Source organism: Mus musculus, chromosome 5 (genome assembly GCF_000001635.26).
Source record: "Mus musculus strain C57BL/6J chromosome 5, GRCm38.p6 C57BL/6J".
NCBI classification, from domain to species: Eukaryota; Metazoa; Chordata; class Mammalia; order Rodentia; family Muridae; genus Mus; species Mus musculus.
In genome coordinates, this window is record NC_000071.6 from 33,705,243 (window position 1) to 33,720,012 (window position 14,770).

Here is a 14,770-nt window from a genome sequence, read left to right on the forward strand (position 1 = left end):
GAGGGCTGCCTGGAGGAGTGGGGGATCAGCCTGCAGAAGTGACTGGCTGGGTTTGGTTGGAGCTGGCTGGCTGGCTGTGGGGCTGGCTAGCCCCTCTAGTCCAGGCCTGGCCAAGCCCCTAGGGCAGAGCTGACTCCTGGCCATTCCCGGGACAACAATGGCCAGCATTTAAATTCCAATTGAGTCGGCCAGAGTGGCCCCGGGCGTGAGAACAGGAGCCCCCACCCCCAGCTCCAGCCCCGCCTGCCGCATTCCTGCCTCCCCGGAGATGGCCGTGGCCAGGCCGTCTCCAGGGGGCCCGGAATGCAGCACTCAATGGAAGGGGGACAAGGGCCCATTGAGCAGTGACGGGCAGGATTGAGCTGTCAGCCCCCCAACTCAGGACCCCTCCTCTGTCCCCACCCTCTCTCCCTGGTGTTACTGATGACGGCTGCTCTTGGGGACCCCACTCATACCTCCTGTGGCTGTCCCCGAGCGAGCATGGGCCTCGTCCATCTGGCTGACTGCAGGTTCTGCCCTCTTGGCCCCTTTCCACCCAGCAGCTAGGGAGCTCTCGAAACCTCAATCATATCATGTCATGCCCCTGTGTAAAGCCTGTTATTGAAGGCAGGCTAGCTGACCCTGCTTTCCTTTGCTCTGCGTGTTCTCCCCCCTCAGCTCCACCAAAACCAGGGGCCCTTTCTCTGGTCTGTATAGTAACTGTCCCTGCCTAGCACTAGGAACACCCGCACATATTTGAGTATTCAAGGTTTGAATGCCAACCCTCTGGCCCATATTTCCCAGGACCTCCAGGTCCCTGGGACCCCAAACAAGGCTTGGTGTCTTCAAGGCAGCCATGAAGGGCAGAGTGGCAGCTCCTACACTAGCCCCACTAAGTCCATGTGGCTTGAGGGCAGGACTATAAGGCTGGCTGGAGCCTTGAAAAGCCCGAACCCCAGTTTTGGCTTGGACTTACCCTCTGTATTGTGCCCTTTGATCCCAAATACTGACCAGACACTAAGCTGAGCCATGCCCATGAGCTTTTCAAATGCCCTGGCAGAGCCTGCACTGGCCCTGGCTTTGTCTGCAGTGCTGGTCTTGTAAGTCTACGTGCAGCCTTTCTTCTCCTGCCAGCCAGGGCCAAAACACCAGAAGGATATCAGGAAACTGGGACTGGCAGTTACCAGGAAGTACAGAGGCTCTGTAGGGCTGCAGGAAGTCCTGGTTCTGATAATAAGCTGAGTAAGGTTTGGGGGCAGGCAGTCTGGCACCCATCCTACATGGCCATGGCAGCCACCCCTGTGTCAATGAGTGACAATAAGTTATAAGAGGTTGAAAAGGCAAGCTAGGTGGAGCGCCTAACAGGCTCTCAGCAGCACCCCATTCTACTACCACCCCTGGCTCCAGAATCGCCTGGAGGACTCTATAGAACTACCTGCTGGTCATCTTAACTCTCAGAGTGGGACAACAGAAAAGAGGGTGGGGACATTTCTGGGGATCACTGAGCCAGACTTCCTGTACAAGGAATCTGGGACCGAGCTTCAGGTTAGCCATGGCTCTCTGGCTATAAGGGCAAGCAAGGTCTTAGCCAGTATGGCTTAGGTGAACCCAGGGGCCACGGCAGCTGTGGGGTGGTTGTGGACTCCACAGCAAGTAAATGAATGACTTCTGAATATAGACAGACAGAGCTGACTGAGATGTGGGGAGAGCTAGTGCTCAGGTGCCCAGGAGACCTGCAACAAACACAGGCCTGTGAAGTTCCAGTCTGGACCACATTTGTTCCGATTTCTCAGAAGACCAAGACCCAAACCCAGCCAGCTGACTGTCTCTCTGTCTCTGTCTATCTGTCTGTCTCTGTTTCTGTCTCTCTGTCTCTCTCTCTCTCTCTGTGTCTCTCTCTGTCTCTCACTCACTACGCAGTAAGGGTCATTTAGTGGTAGCTAACAAGATGTTGGTCCTAGAATATGCTACAGGCATTAGCCTGAGCACTGTTGGGAAGCCCTGGCCAGGTTTATCCCTGCAGGCCTCTGTGTGTGGGTGGCCACATATGGTCTACTTCAAAGGACACTTCATCAGACATGTCTTTGGAAAACAAAACAAACAAACAAACAAAAATCCTTGGTCAGCTGGACCAGAAGAGTGGAATGTCGTGTCCTCTGGTAGGCTGGGCCCAAAAGCCACCTTCTAGGCCATCGTTCTTCACAATCTGGCTGGGCTGGGCTTTGGGTAGGAGCCAAGCAGCAGCCAGGCTTACTGGGAAGTGAAGTTATGGGAGTCCGTGCTAGGCACTGTCCAGCCCGAAGGTGCTAGCTTCAGCTAGGTATTCATACACCAGGTTGAGGCACCCATCATGCCTTGGGGCTTAGCCATTCACTCATTGGTTCACTTTATGATTCTGGGTCCAAGTGCAGGCTCTGCCCCAAGTCAGGAGGTCAAGCCTAAGGCAGATCTACCCCCCAGGGACCTACAGCTGAGAGTGTGGCGGGAATGTTCCTATAAGGAGTGAAAGAGGAGGCCGGGAATGCGGGGAGAGAAGCAGACCAGCCCTGAGGTGGGAACATAGGGAGGAAGGAACTCCAGCCTGGTTGTGTGAGGAGCCCAGGAGCCACAGATCTGTCAAAGAGAGGAGCCGAGCCCACTCAGGCTTGTATAGGTTCCTGGACTGCCTGGAAGTGGAGCTAAAGGGTGACCACGAGAACATCAAGTGGTTGGGGCAGATGTGGTAGCTAACTACTCTGAGAGCTGCATTCCCTCAGTCACAGGTAGCCCTCCCTGCTCAGTGCCCCTCAGCTGTCCTCTGGATGACCTGTCTTGCCAACACAGTGCCAGAACACGGTCAAACCATGGGTTTGGACTCTCTGTTGCCAGGTCACAGAGGGTGACTTCTTGCTGTTCTCCATGCATGGCTTAGGGTGGGAGACTCATGCTTAGGAGAGGAACAGACCTAGACTATTAAGGTGGAGATGGAGCCTACATTTTATTTACTAAACTTGGCTGCACTGATTTCCTTTGTTTGTTTGCTTTGAAACAGGGTCTCATTGTGTCGTCCTAGCTGTCCAGGAACTTGCTCTGTAGCCCAGGCTAGATTTGAACTCATAGAGATACACCTGCCTCTGCTCCGTGCTGAGATTAAAGTCATATGCCACCTTAACCTGCAAGTTGTTTTTAAGATAGATCCTATTATGCAGCACAGGCTAACCTTAAATTAGAGATTCCGGGTGCTAGTATTTTAAGTATTTGCTATTATGCACAGCCACACTATTCTTTTTTGTTTTATTTTGTTATTTTGTTTGTTTTTGTGTTTTGCTTTTTTTCTGAGATAAGGTTTCTTTGTGTAGCCCTGGGTGTCCCTGGAACTTGATTTGTAGACCAGGTTAGCCTCAAACTCACAGAGATCTGCCTCCTAAGTACTGGGATTAAAGACATGCACCACACTACTACTATCCAGCTTATTTTGGTTTTTGAGACAAGGTCTGGCTACATAGTTATGGCTGGACTGGAATATAGCCCAGGCTAGCCTGGAAACTTTTCTGGATCCTCCTGCCTCGGTCTTTTAAATGTTAGGATTATAGGCACACAACATCATGCTTGGTTTTATGCAGTACTGGGAATTGAACTCAGGGCTTACATTCGAGGCAAACACTTCTATTCGAGCTCTACCCCAGCCCTTGCCCTGTTTTTCTGTCCTTGTTTTGGCTGCCACAGGGCTCAAAAATTAGTTAAAGAGCTGGGTGGTGGGGTACACCCTTAGTCCCAGCACTCAGGAGGCAGAGGCAGGTAGAGTTTGAGGCCAGCCTGGTCCATAGCATGGCGTGATTTCCAGAACAGTCAGAGCTATACAGAAAGACCCTGTATCAACAACACCCCCCCCCCCAAAAAAAAACCCAAAACAAAAAACCTAGGCCTAACAGCAATAATTATCTCTCTCTGGAATTCTGGAATGCTTTTGTTTTCTTGACCTAAATAAATATGATGTGTAAAAGCTGTATTTTCTAGGAAGTGTGAGGCTCACCCTGCACAGCAGCTGTGTCTGCTCTCACAACAGGCTTTTTCCTCTCTGGCAGCCTAATGCCTCAAAGGCTAAGCCTCCGCTGTGAAGCTCCAACAAAGCTACCTCCTACGAGTTAAGTGTGCAGCAACTGGCTCTAGATTAGAAAAGGGTCAGTGATAAGCCTGGCCAATTGTCCTCTAGTGGGCTTCAGGTATTAGTGCACAACACACACACACACACACACACACACACACACACACACACCCTCCACCACCACTACCACCACCACCCAACTTCCCTCATCACTGAGCAGAGGAATTAAATGGACTGCTTCCTAGCATGAAGTGTCATCCACTAGAGTGTCCAAGCTGCTGGCATAGCCTGTCTGGCAGGTGCTAGTGTGGGAGAGATAGTACACTCAAGAATGTGTGGTAAGGGCTGGAGAGATGGCTCAGTGGTTAAGAGCACCTACTGCTCTTCTGAAGGTCCTGAGTTCAAATCCCAGCAACCACATGGTGACTCACAACCATCTGTAATGAGATCTGACACCCTCTCCTGGTGTGTCTGAAGACAGCTACAGTGTACTTAGATATAATAATAAATAAATCTTAAGAAAAAAAAAAAAGAATGTGTGGTAAGGGCCGAGAAGTGGTGGAGCACGCCTTTAATCCCAACACTCGGGAGGCAGAGGCAGGCGGATTTCTGAGTTCGAGGCCAGCCTGGTCTACAGAGTGAGTTCCAGGACAGCCAGGGCTATACAGAGAAACCCTGTCTCGAAAAACAAACAAAAAACAAAAACAAAAAAGAATGTGTGGTAAGACCAGCTGAGGTCTCAACATCAAAGCTTCCAGGAGTCTCCCAGAGATCCAAATGTGACGGGCTTGGATTTTGGGTGAGTTGGTAGGTTTTAGGCATCCTGAACAAGGAGGGTCCATGAGGGTTTTGGTGATGCCACTGTCTTTGAGTCATTTATGCTCCTATAAGTAACCCCAATAAAACTCACATTTCACCAGTTGGACTTTCATGGTGTCCGTGTTTTAATCTGTTGTGGGTTCCACATTTGGGCTGAGCAAACATGTATGTTGTGTCTCCCCGGTAAATGTTCTGCTAAGTAACACTGAGTAAGTATCTGGTGCTCTTCCTGGATGCATCTGTGTGTCTTGCTAATCCCTGCATCTGGCCAACTGTTCTTAGGGCCACATTTGCTTCTGGAGGGCCTAAGCAGGTAAGGTACTGGTTAAGGCCTTTAACCCCAGTGTTCCCTAATAACTGATGAACTGGTCTTAAGTTTTAGGAGCTTAGAGTCATTCCACTTCAAATTGAAGCCCCATCTACAGACCTCGGAGCACTTCTGAAAATGCCGATAGATGATGCCTGGGTTCAGCTTGTCTCCGTTGGCTCATCCCCCTTAGTTAAGGAACCCAGTGGTCTATAACTGAGGACAGAGCTCCTGAGAGGCACTAGAGATCTAGGGTGGCATGGGAACTGAGCTGACACCAACAGCACACTCTCTTTTGCTGACTTGGTGACTTGACAACTTGATCTCACAGACCTAGACAAGGTTTTGTGTGTGTGTGTGTGTGTGTGTGTGTGTGTGTGTGTGTGTGTAGTCCTGATGGTCCTGGAACTAAATCTGTAAACCAGGATGGCCTTGAACTCACAGCGATCTGCCTCTGCCTCCTGAGTGCTGGGTGTTGTGTGCCATCATCACCAGACTGTAAGCCCAGATTTTGGCCACAGTGTTCTACTTATAGTGGTGCAGAAGTATAGGGAAGAATTCTAAGGCCAAGAGAGCAGCCTTTACATAGATAGAGTGCTGTAGTTGACTAGTAATATCTGCCATGGATGGGGACTGGCATGTAGTAGCATACATGCAATGAAGCTACTACTCCAGAATGGATTCTAATATCCCAACTCAGTCTAGAAGCACACGGTACATACTCCTGAGAGCACTCTCCTCCTATGGTTTTCTCTAAGTCTCTCTCTCTCTCTTTTTTTAAAGATTTATTTATGTATTTATTTATTTATTATATGTAAGTACATTGTAGCTGTCTTCAGACACTCCAGAAGAGAGGGTCAGATCTTGTTACAGATGGTTGTGAGCCACCATGTGGTTGCTGAGATTTGAACTCTGGACCTTTGGAAGAGCAGTCGGGTGCTCTAACCCACTGAGCCATCTCACCAGCCCTTCTCTAAGTCTCTTAAGTAAGCTTAGCTGTTGGCAGTGCCTCTTACCCCTGATCCACATGGCTGGTTTGGAAGATTCTATGGATTGAGGGATGTCAGGTCCCTTCTCTGTGGCACTAGTGGACTCTGCCCAAGGACAGGGGCAGGACTGAGTTCCTTGTGAGAGGGAGTGAGGATGCAGTCTCTGAATTTGTCTTGTGGTAGGGTGTGGGCCACCTCTTTCCTTCATGGCCTGGTCACAGGTACCAACATGGCCCCCTTCATGTGTTCATGCTCTGCTGCTGAGCCATTGCTGTTGCTAGGCTACAAGGATCCTGTTTGTCTCTGAGCCTGGCCCTATCCCAGGTCTTCCTATCTGCTCAGCACTTGTCCCTCTATCTCCATCCATCTTTTGCTTTCACACATTCCACCTTAGATGCTTTTTGTCACATCTGGTAAGCGCTCTCTCTCTTTGTTTCTGGCCAGAGGTTCCAGGGCTGAGGGTAGCCTGAAGGTGGATGATTGTCATTACAATGATCCATCTGATGACCTCAGAAGTCTTCAGTCCCTTAGCCCTCTCCTCATCCTATGGTATACACTTACTTTTGTCCACATTTTATTTATTTTTAAAAAAGATTTATTTATTTACTTTACAGTACACTGTAGCTGTATAGATGGTTGTGAGCTTTCATGTGGTTGTTGAGAATTGAATTTTTAGGACTTCTGCTCACTCCGGTCCATCCTGCTTGCTCCGGTCGGCCCCGCTCGCTCAGTCCCTGCTTGCTTTGGTCCAAAGATTTATTTACTATTATACATAAGTATACTGTAGCTGTCTTCAGACACACCAGAAGAGGGCATCAGATCTCATTACAGGTGATTGTGGGCCACCATGTGGTGGCTGGGATTTGAACTCAGGACCTTTGAAGAGCAGTCAGTGTGCTTACCCACTGAGTCATCTCGCCAGCCCCCACATTTTATAAATTATACTTCAGAATAAACCTGCCCAAGACTTCTCATGAGCTGAGGCCCCAGGCCTAACCAACATTGTTTAATAATGGGAAGGGTAATCAAGTGGTTGTCTGCTGGTGGCCAAGACTGAAAGCTAGTAGGGACCCTATCAGAGCTTGTCATCCTGCATATTAGAGATGTTCAGGAGCCTCCCATAAGGAGCTGGAGCATATGACATTCAGAGATCCAGAGTAGAGGCCTGATGGGGAGGGGACCCTGATGGCAGGGCAGGAGGTCTAACCTCAACACTGAGCACAGACGAGGCAGGTGGAGTTGTCTTCACCCTCCCTTTCAGAACAGGAGGTTCAGGGCAGGCCTGGAGAAGCTGAATAGAGAAGCCTTGGGGAGTGGCACCCATCGAGTCTCCACCTGCCCAACCTGCTGGTTTCTGGCACTACCAGTTATGTGAGCCCAACAGTAGCATGCAGTAGAATCCTTTAAGCCCTTAACAAGGAGAACATGGAGTGTGTGTGTGTGTGTGTGTGTGTGTGTGTGTGTGTGTAGGGAGGTTGCTACTCTGGGATCCTTAGGTCTGTGTTGCAAGGTAACACAGGGACATGTCATTGAGAGCAGATGTGGGGGGTCAGAGTGATAAGGAGCCTCACCCCTGGGCAGGTACAGCCCATGTGTGAATGAAGCAAGGGTCCTGGGCAGAGTTTCTCTGCCTTAGGCCGGGGGTGGGTAGGTTCTTCTATCACTGATAGGTGGGTGGATGGGTGATCATGGTTTGGGAACTTTCCCCCTCTAATGAATTCAGCAAGGGGGACTGGGGCCAACTTCATCTGGTGAGGTGTGAAGACAGGCAGGCTTAGGAAAACCAGGTCTCTGTGAGGCCAGAGTGTATCGCAGGGAAAGGAGTAGGTAATGGGGAAGGGTCTTGCTAGGGGTAGCTGCAACCCTGCTCCACTGCATCCTGCCTTCTGTGAGCCAAGCCAAGTTGTCCCTTGTACAACTAGAATGAACATTGGGCAAAGAGGGAAACCCCTGGGTAAGACTGGCCCCATAGCTGTGGGATAGCCCTTACCGACCCTGGCATCTTCTTTAGGGTTGCCATGGGTGAAATGGGTTTTCCTGGGTGTCCCGAAAGTCCTTGGATGGGAGGATATGCTATCCTAGGAGGATGTGGGATAGCTTTTCCTAGGGCAGGCAGAAGGGGTAATTCTTGATTTGCTTTATGCCTTGGGGTAGGAGGCTGGCTGCCCTTTTAAAGACTTTAGATTCTGCACCAACTACTTATCTTCATCTCAAAGAGCTCCAGGGGTGCAGAGTCTCAGCAGGGAGTTCTCTCCTGAGAGCAGTGATCACTTATGCTGCCCATTATATTCAGATTCCCCAACTTTTTTTCCAACCCGGAAAGTGGAATACCCTGGTCTGATCAGGCTACAGCTATACCAGGCTACGGTAGGTAGGCACATGTAGGGCTGGAGGAAGCCTAGAGTTCTAGCTGAGGCTCTTGTGGCTTCCAGATGATCGCACGTGATGGCATACAGGACAGGGCCAGGTGTGCTCAGATGAGTATGGGTCCCAGGTTGCTGAGTGAGAGTTCCTGTCTTGCTGTAGGCATGTGTTCTTTCTGCTGGGTGAGATGAGGCGGTGCTGGCATAGGGGCCTGCCCAGCCTTGCTCTGACCCAGTTTTCCAGGCCCAGCCCAGTTCTCTGCACCCAGGCAGGCATGGAGCAGTGGGAGCTCACAGGACTTTTTTTCAGGAATACCAATGTCCTGGCCCACAGTCACTTTCCCGTCTGGGGCATTTGACTGGCTGGCCGTCAGTACAGTTAGTCCCCCAAGGACACAGGCATCCCTAGGACTTGAGTTGCCAATGATCCTACCAGATCCTGCTTTGGAATCATCTGTTCTGTGCCTCTGCCTCCAGATGAACTGATGCATTGCCCAGAGATAGACCCTGTAGCCCTCTAACTAAAGATCCAGTAGTGTTTCCTGCCCTCCTAGAAGCCAGTTATGGCCTTCCCAAAGATGGGGTCCCTTAGGTGACAGGTAGCTTCAGAACAGGCCACAGAGTCACAAGAGTGGGTATAAAGACTCAGGAAAACATTCCAGGGAAGGGGAGGATGGGAAGGTCCTTGTGGACACGGAGACTGGGGCAGCAAAGGCTACATGAGGCCTGTTGGGAAGTGGGGAGGGGGAGGGAGGGTGGATGTGACTGTGGGAATCCAGCTCTGGTAGCTGCTGGGTAAGCCGCTTTGATCCACATTGAGGCAACACAGACCCCAGTTTAAGATAACTTGGGCTTGGGAACCTGGGCTCTGGCCCCAACTGCCCTTCTGGGTTTCATCCCTGCTCTGCACCAGAGAGACACTAGTCTGGGTGGTGACTGACTCTCTGGGCAGGCTCTCCTGGATGCTGGGGCATCGTTCTTTTCTGTTTTTTTTTTTTTTTTTTGGTTTGTTTGTTTGTTTGTTTTGTTTTTCCCCAAGACAGGTTTCACTGTGTGGCCCTGGCTATCCTGGAGCTCACTCTGTAGAGCAGACTGGCCTCCAACTCACAGAGATCCACCTGCCTCTGTCTTCTGAGTGCTGGGACTAAAGGTATGTGCCATACTGTGGAGCTGGGGCACGGTTCTTAAGCTGTGCTGGCAGGACAACTTGAGGCCCATCAGTTTCCAAGGAGAGGGGTGTGGAGTGCCCACCTCAGGAACAGATAGGCCTCCCCTTGACCCTGCTCCTCTGAGTTAAACTTTCTGTATCCCTTTCTAATCCGCTGTTAGCATCTTTGACTTGGGCTTGAGAGGTCATGGGATCCTCTACTCCCTAGCTGGGGCCAGAAGGACAGCCTAGTTTGAGCAGAGGTCAGCATGGACACATATGTGGACTGTTGGGGGTGTGTACACTGCCTGGGAACCCCATATCAGACTCCTAACCTTTGCCTCAGCCATGGTCAGTGCCTTCCCACCCCAGAGGGCTGACTCAACTCACCCTCAGTCCCTATGCAGGCCAGGCCAGTGGACAATAAAGCTGTCAGCAGCCAGGGCGAGGGGCAGGCAATGGGCGTGGCTAGGAGGAGAGGGCCTCCAGAAGCACAGACATCTCTATTAGGGGATGTAGACCCTGCCTGTCCATCCTACTCAATGCTGGGACCTTGGAGGCTGGGAGCAAGTGGTGGCTCAGAGAGAAGAGGATGACCAGAATAGTTAGCAAGGTCAACAAGGACTTGGGAGTCATGTGGAGACAGGTGTCTAAGGAGCAACTGCCTGCCCACTCCTCAGGTCTATTAATGTACCTGCAGGACATGTGCCCTCTGGGTAGAAACATTCCAGGTGAACACTCTGTTTAGCCTATAAAAAGACCCTAAGAAAAGGGTTTCTCAGAGAAAAGAGATAGTCACAGAACATGCCTTAGCTTTCCCGCCTGTGATGGGGTAGAGACAGACACCACTGTGTACCTAAGCATCAGTCAGCCTCCAGTGGAGTCCAGCAGACAGTAGAAGCACTTTCAGATGTGGACCGAAGAGACTGAAGAGGGAAGTGGCCTCTACCTCTGTCTTCCCCCGCATTCAACTCTCAGGTCCACTATGCCTGCTTTGTGAACTGGGGCAGAGACCCAGGTGATAGGCACGGCTCGATTCTGCTGGAGACTTAGGAGCTGAGATTTAGGCCTATGACCCTTAGATCTTAGCTGGGACACTCCTGGAAAGTGAGGCTCCTGAAGTGGCTATGGGTCGTGAGTTGGCAGCCTCTATCTGGTAAGTTCACTGCAAACAGCTACCTCTTCCAATCAGCTGTAAGCAGCCTATGTGTTTGCATCTCCTGCATCCTCCAGGGTCCCCCAGCATCCCCAGAGTCTTACCAGGCTTTGTGGGTGGGCTGGTCCCTTTCCTCAGGCTAATGAGGCACCTAGCTCAGGGCTGCTGAGGTCTCCACTGCTCTGAGAGCTCCCTAACCATTGCACTCTTCCCAAGCTCAGTTCAAACATCTCTGGAAGCCATGTGGTCACCTCTGGTGACTGAGTAACTGGGACAGTGCCTCCTTATTCCCCATCTGTCAAATGGAGCTTCTGTGAGGGTTCTTTCAGGAACCAACAAGACTACCAACTTCACGTTCTGAACACACAAGGACCTGGATTACCCAACCCAAGTCATCTGCGGGAGGACTCAGAACTTAACAGCATATGTGCAGGTGTTTGCGCGCGCACACACATGCCGCCCCAGCTGGCTGCTCTAAACTTAGAGAATAGAGCTGAATGCTTGGCTGAAGGTCGCACAGGGATGATGAGTGAGAGGGCCAACCAGTAGAGGGGGACAGAGCAAGACTGCCATAGGTGATGCCAGGAGGGGCCAGTGACTGAGAAGGGTGCAGTGTAATAGAGAGCCACTGGGGTGGAGGAAGAGGGTGTGGCAAAGGCTGCTGGGCCCTGGGGCCTAGATTCCTAGTTCTGCTGGAGCCTGCAGAGTTAGAACTTGTTTATTCTTGGCAGGAAGGCTAGTCCTGGGGGGTGGGAGGGGGGCAAGGCCTTTTCAAAAAAAAATAAATAAAACATTCATTTAGAAGGCTCCCAAGGCATGCTGAACTGCAAAAGGGTCCTGGAAAAAATGCCGAGAGGGTTTAAGTGTAAATGGACCCAAAACACCATAATTAAATTTCCCTTAAATTTACCAGAGTTTGGGGTCAAAGAAAAAATAAAACGTAAGGAAAATACACTTGAGGTTTCAGGCCAAGAGCTTAGGAAAATAGATTTTCTGAACGGCTCAGCAGCTACCGGCCTGGCCCTGCCAGTCCCTCGGGTTGTCGCTGCCTCACCTCCTCTCTGCTAGGCAGTGCCCTGTGCACATGCTGTTCCTAGGGGCTTTCGAGGCACCCTGATTGTCCCTTTGTCAGCTCTTCCAGCTTTCTGCTGTGTAGCTCGTCTTTGTCAGCTTGGTAGCCTTGCCCTTACCCCGCATCTCTCCACAGCTCTGGTCTCTGATCTTTACTTGTCCAGGCACATTTTCCAGACCAAAAAAAGTTAGGACCTGAGGTCTAGTGGTCTGAATGAACCCAGGGGCAAAAAGGCCAGCAAGTGTGGTCTGGAATATCACAGCACACCCAGGCTCCCAATGCATGATTCATCTTATTGCCCTTCTCACTCAACCTGCCAGGAAGGTCACAGCTAAAATTAAGGATCTTACATAGTAGCTAGTATTGGCTGAAGGCTTTTGGAATATTTTCTCTTCTTGTTCATGTTCTTAAAAAATCCAGCCAGGCATGGTGGCGCATGCCTTTAATCCCAGCACTTGGGAGGCAGAGGCAGGTGGATTTCTGAGTTCGAGGCCAGCCTGGTCTACAAAGTGAGCTCCAGGACAGCCAGGGCTATACAGAGAAACCCTGTCTCGAAAAACCAAAAAAAAAAAAAAAAAAAAAAAAAAAAAAGAATCTTTGGGCTGGTGAGATGGCTCAGCGGTTAAGAGCGCTGACTGCTCTTCCAAAGGTCCTGAGTTCAAATCCCAGCAACCACATGGTGGCTCACAACCATCGTAACGAAATCTGATGCCCTCTTCTGGAGTGTAGTGACAGCTACAGTGTACTTACATATAAAATAAATAAATATTAAAATAAATAAATAAAAATCCATTTTTTTGGTTATATTATAATGGGCAAATCAAATGTACTTTTATTTTAATCCTCAAATTATGAGAATGAAATTGAAAGGCACAAATTACCCACACACTTTCACAGTTGCATCACCATTCAAACCTGCTCCCTGTTTCTTCTTTGGGGAAAGCCGGTCAGGCCGGTCCTCTAAGACAGAGTTCTGAGCCCCTTCCCCATGGTGCTGCACTGGCTCCTGAGCCTGTGGGCACATAGTAATGGTGTTTCTCAGTAGCTGAAGGAATGGGGACTCCTAGGAAGAGACAGAGCAGCTCTAGTCTCTGAAAGTCTTTGGCCCTTCAAGTCAGGCCATGGAGTCCATTGGTGCTCAGTTTCCCTTTATCCCTGCACTCAGCCTCATGGGCAGCTGCCCCTGTTGAACCAGGCACTCTCCCCGAGTGTAACCTTAGCAGGCTCCCATGGCTCCCTCTGCCTGGGTTCCAGGCCCACTGTGGCCTATAGTAGCTGCCACCTGCCAGAAATCCCGTGGGTAAGAGGTAAGTTGTGATTTCAGGTCTGACCAGGAGAACCACCCCCAGCTCCTCTCTGCTGACAGTTTCTCACAACCATCTCACAGCCTCAGCCCTGGTCTGGCTGCGGAGGTCAGGGAAGGGCAAATCTCAGACTACCTACTGCCAGCCTGAGGGATTCCATTCCAGGACAGGCGCAGCTGGTGCCTCACCGCAGTCTCTTTCCTTGTTGCTTAGCAGCATAGGCCCCAGAAAGCGGAAGCTACTGAGCTCTGAGTCCCTGAGCTATCTATCCCTAGTACGCCTGACTTGGCCTCTGCTCTCAACTCATGTTCACTGAAGAAGGCTCCATTTATGTGAGCCTTGGAAAGCTGGTGGGTCCCCTAGCAGTGGGCAGGAGGTATAGGCATGGAAGGGGACTTGATCATTAGGAAATGCCCAGTCATCAGCACTAGCTGTTGGCAGGCTCCAACTCTTGTCCCCTGGAACTCTGTCATGGGCCAAAGAGAACCACCTCCTCAGATCCTCATTATAACAATAGCCTGGAGTTCAACTGAGGGGCTTGGGATTAAATAGTGGCCAAGTGAGAGGCAGCATCATGGAGATTTAAGGGCTGGCACCATCCTGCACTGATGACAGAATGGTGGGTGGGCTCAGCCTCATCTTGTGTAGGTCTCAGAGAAGCAGGTGAACTCCTGCTGAACCTACTGACTTGGGAAGAATCACTTCATATAAGAAAATCCCACTGAAAACAGACCATCCTTCCAGGAATTACATCCCGGTATCAAGGGCAAGGCAAGTGAGCTGCGGCTACTCGGGCTGAACACAGGGATCATGTTGACATTAGCTCCTGCAGAATCAGTGGAGTCTTAGAAATGCTATGCCCCTTTGATGTAAGGGCCACCAGACAGTGGCAGCCATGTTGGAAAGTCTATTAACACCCAGGCCATATCAGGATGTACATGATGTCAAGGGACCAGGAACTGCCAGGTGTGTAGTGGGCAGAAGGTAGCTCCCCCAAAGGCAGGTCTCTGTGCTATCTCCCGGATCCACAAATGTGACCTTATTTGGAAAAAGAGTCTTGCAAGCATAACGATGGGAAGAGGCTTGAGGTGAGACCATCTTCACTTTATGAACAACTCTAAATCCAACCACAAGTGTCCTTATGCAGGACAGGAGACGTGGGGAGGATAGAAAAGGCACAGAAGCCATGGGAAGGGAGAGGCAGAGACTAGACTGAGATGACCGTAAGCCATGGATGCCTGCAGGCCCCAGAGTTATAACAGGCAGGAAGAAGCCTACTCAGGGCCCACAGCCAGCCCAACTTGACCTCAGACTTCTGTTGTCCTGAATTGAAAAAGTAAATTTAAGACAACCAGATTTTAATCTGGAAGTCGGCTCAATACAGGAATACAAGTTGTAGCCGGGCGTGGTAGCCCACGCCTTTAATCCCAGCACTCGGGAGGCAGAGGCAGGCGGATTTCTGAGTTCAAGGTCTGCCTGGTCTACAAAGTGAGTTTCAGGACAGCCAGGGCTACAGAGAAACCCTGTCTCGAAAAACCAAAAAAAAAAAA